This window comes from Molossus molossus, unplaced genomic scaffold (assembly GCF_014108415.1).
Source record: "Molossus molossus isolate mMolMol1 unplaced genomic scaffold, mMolMol1.p scaffold_m16_p_21, whole genome shotgun sequence".
Taxonomy (NCBI): domain Eukaryota; kingdom Metazoa; phylum Chordata; class Mammalia; order Chiroptera; family Molossidae; genus Molossus; species Molossus molossus.
Genome location: NW_023425357.1, coordinates 8,044,193 through 8,047,931, shown reverse-complemented (window position 1 = coordinate 8,047,931; position 3,739 = coordinate 8,044,193).

Here is a 3,739-nt window from a genome sequence, read left to right as displayed (position 1 = left end):
GTTCGATTCCTGGTCAGGACACACGCCCGGGTGGAGGGCTTGATCCCCAGTGGGGGGCATGACGGAGGCAGCCGATCAATGTTTTGCTCTCACATAGACGTTTCTCTTTCTCTCCCTCTCCCTTCCTCTCTCTCTAAAAATCAATAATAATAAAAAAAATTAGGAAAAACAAAAACGAATCCCAGGGGCTGAAGGGAGAGAAAGACTAGTCCCCATTGTCCAGTTCTCCCAGGGTTTGGAGATCTAGCAGCTGGGACTCAGGTGGCAAGGCAGGTTCATGGGGACTCTGCATTTCTGCCCTTCTGAGGCTGTTCACTCAGGAGGCGAGTGGAGGGCTGCGTGTGTGTGTCCATGTGTGCGTGTGTGTGAGAGAGAATATGGAATATGACAGTGAGCAAGCAAGTTGAGAATACCTGGAAAGTATAACTGTTTTCCATCTACTGAGCTCTTACCATGTGCCAGGTATTATTCTAATATATATATATATATATATATAATTTAACTGTGATAAAAATATATAGAATTTAATATATTATATATAATTCTAACACACTATATATATTAAGTTATAATGTAATATGCCAGCCCTGTGAAATAGGCCCCACAAGTCCCATTATTACTGTCCCCCTTTTCCAGAGGAGGACACCCAGGCACAGGAAATCAATCTTCACCCTTTGCCACCTCCCATAACACGTTAAATCACTCCCAAGCTGACTGCTTTGGAACTCCTTCACCCAGGTGGGAATCATTACGTTTGGGGTGGGATAAAGGGACATCTGTAAGGTCCCTCATCTCGTCCACATCCCAAGCTCTGGGTACACCCGGCACTAACGCTGGGACTTACTCATCTCTCCGCCGCCAGACTCACACATGTCCTGCCTCTGTACCGCTGAGGTGTGTCACCGGCCCGCTGTGCACCCCGGGCCTCTGTCTCCCGTCTCTGCCCTGCCTGGTAGCTTCTCCTCTCTGAGCCTCAGTTTCCTCACCTGTGCAATGGGAGTGACTGCCAAGACCCGAGAGGGTGGAATGAGGCTGTGCTTAGGACAGCCCAGCACGTGGCCTGGCATGAGCCCTCCGTAACCATTCTCAGGGGCTTCGGTCCCCCAGGGCCCTTGTACACCCTTGTGTGCGGTGCCCCTGCTGCACAACTGCCCCCACCTTGGCGGAACGGCTGCTCCTGAACTGTGTCCCTCCAGCAATGCCCCCCCCCCGCCTTCAACGTTCTCCAAAGTGTGTTCTACATGGGCTGACTCAGTTTCCCCACCTGCCACTTCCTCCCCACTCTAGATCAGCCCGACTTCTGCCCCTCCCCCCGCCACCCAACAGCTCTCTTCAAATCCTAAACCCCAGTGTCACTTCTCAGTCCTCATTCTCCTCACCTCTCCACAGCCTTCGACCCTGCGGACCCCGCCCTCATTCTGGAAACTCTCTGCTCTTGGTCACCACCTACCTCTCTGCAGGGTCCCTCTCCATTGGCAGGTCCCCCATCTCCATGTGCCCCTTGGATGTTGACGCCCCTGTTCGTGCCCCTTTTCACACTACACTCTCCCTGGGCAGCCATCCCCGCTCCCCGAGGCTTGGTGACCCTTCACGGGCAACACATCTCAACTCTGTCCAGCTGTCCCCTCCCCGACAGCTCCCGCGGCCCATAGGCATCGCCCTCAGCGTGCACCGCCCTGAATCCAGCATCTTCTCCAAGTCGATTCTTCCTACTTACCCCACCTTCGTCCCCCGAGCCCAGAGAGGACCCCACTCTCTGAAAACTCCCCCCATCGCCCTCTCCCAGATCGACTCTCCACCTTTCCCCTCCTCGCTGTGCCGTAGAAGCCGAGGCCTATTACCCCTCTAGACCTCCGGGTCAGCCTGAGCTGAGCCAGTGGGAGGGTCCGGCGGGAGAGGTGGGTGGGAGGAGCGTAAAGTTGGGGTGTCCACGCTACACCCCCCCTCTTGGGCGCGGGTGAGTGGTGTCTGTTCTCTCCCAACCACAGCCTCAGCAGTTCAGGCGACTCAGCTCACCCTTTCAACTCACGGTGGTAACGGCGCCCTCTACTGGTGGCCCCGGATAGCCCCGTCTCTCTCGCGTTTTCCTCAACCTGCCCACCTCTTAATATCCTTTTCATTAAACCCTCTCTGGCTAGTCTATTTGAATACGCCATCTCTTTCCTGCCAGGGCCCCATCCATTCTTTTTCTAAACCACCCCCTTCTCACCATCTCCTTCCCGACTCCAGAACCCCCTCCTGGGCCGCTCCAGCCTCCTCCCAGACCCCCCAGCCTCCAGTCTCAGTGGTAACCAGGACGAACATTTGAAAATGTAAACAGATATCAATTGCCTGCCCCGCCTCCATCCCCCATGGAAATCCTTCCCAAAGCTCCCCTTTGCTCGTGGGATACATTTCAAGCTCCTTAGCGTGGCTGATAAGGTCTCTTATAATCGGTCCTTTTGAATTTTCTTCACTCCCCAAACCCCCATACTCCACTCACACTAACCACTTGCAAGAAAAAGCCAGTAACTCACGTCTCCTCCTCCTATTCCAGCATTCTGAGAAAGTTTCTTGCTTTATTCAGGAAACCCATCAACCCCAGCTCCTGCTCAGGCAAATCTGAGTTCCCAGGATGCCCTGTGAAGAGGATACTTTGTTGCTGAAGAATAGGGGCGTAGCCAGGGAAGCGAGGAGTTGGGGTGCAGCTAGGGGAAGCTGAGTGGCCCAAGGTGCACATGGCCCTTGTGTCCTGCAGAGGAAACCCAGGTTACCTGGTCTACTTCACAGTTGCGGAAATCTCAAAGACCTCATTAGCTGCCTCCTCCTCAATCCCAGCTTCTTACGGGGAAGGCTGTTTCCCAGGCAGAATTTCAAAGTTTTATGGCAACTTTTACAGAAATCACAGAGAAAAGAGACAGCGACTGGTGCTGATGAGCTGGGAGCAGAGAAGGGGAGTAGGTAACAGGTCTGGGATGCTGAGCCGACGCACAACAGGACGACAGAACGCTAAAAACCCGTGGGAAGCAGGGTGTTATGGGGGTTGCAGGGTCATCCTCAGGGTCCCAAGAAGTGGGCCACACTCCCCACCCCCCAAGTGTGTCCTTTGGGCGGGAAACATCAACAGTAAGAAAATGCAGATGGCCTACCAACAGATGGGTGGCCTCCAAAGTTAAAAATGCCCACCCAGACCCTTGGTCCCGGTCCCACCCTCCCACCCACCCCTGCTCCCCATCAGGCAGAGATGTGGCAGCATTTGCTGGCTTGTAGCATTGGTCCTCTGGAACCCCCGGCTCCTCTTCGAGGGTCCTGCCTGGATTGGCTGGCACTGAGGGCAAAATGAGCCTTCTAGATTGTCAGGGGAGATGGCTGGACTCCTTTTGATTCCCCACCTCCTCCCCAAAGTCGTTTCTCATGGCTGGGGAAATCTGCTGCCCTCTCAAAAGGAAAGTCTGTCACCCCCTTTCCCTAAGACATGCACCCTCCCACGCCCCCCTCCCCCAAACACACTATATACACACATAGGCCCCCCCCTCCAAGGCGTGGCTGGGCTCTCAGAGGTAGTGGAGGAGAGTGGGGGCGCTGGAATGTGAGAAATTGCAGGTCCCAAATATGCTCCCTGCAGCTCTGAAACCCCAAACTTCTCCCCTCCCTTCTCCAGGCCTGGAGCATCAGCATCCTCCCAAGGGCCTGAGCGGAGCAATCAGGGAGGGGGTGCCCCCTTTACACACACCCCCACCTGCCCCTTCCCTCTCCCTCC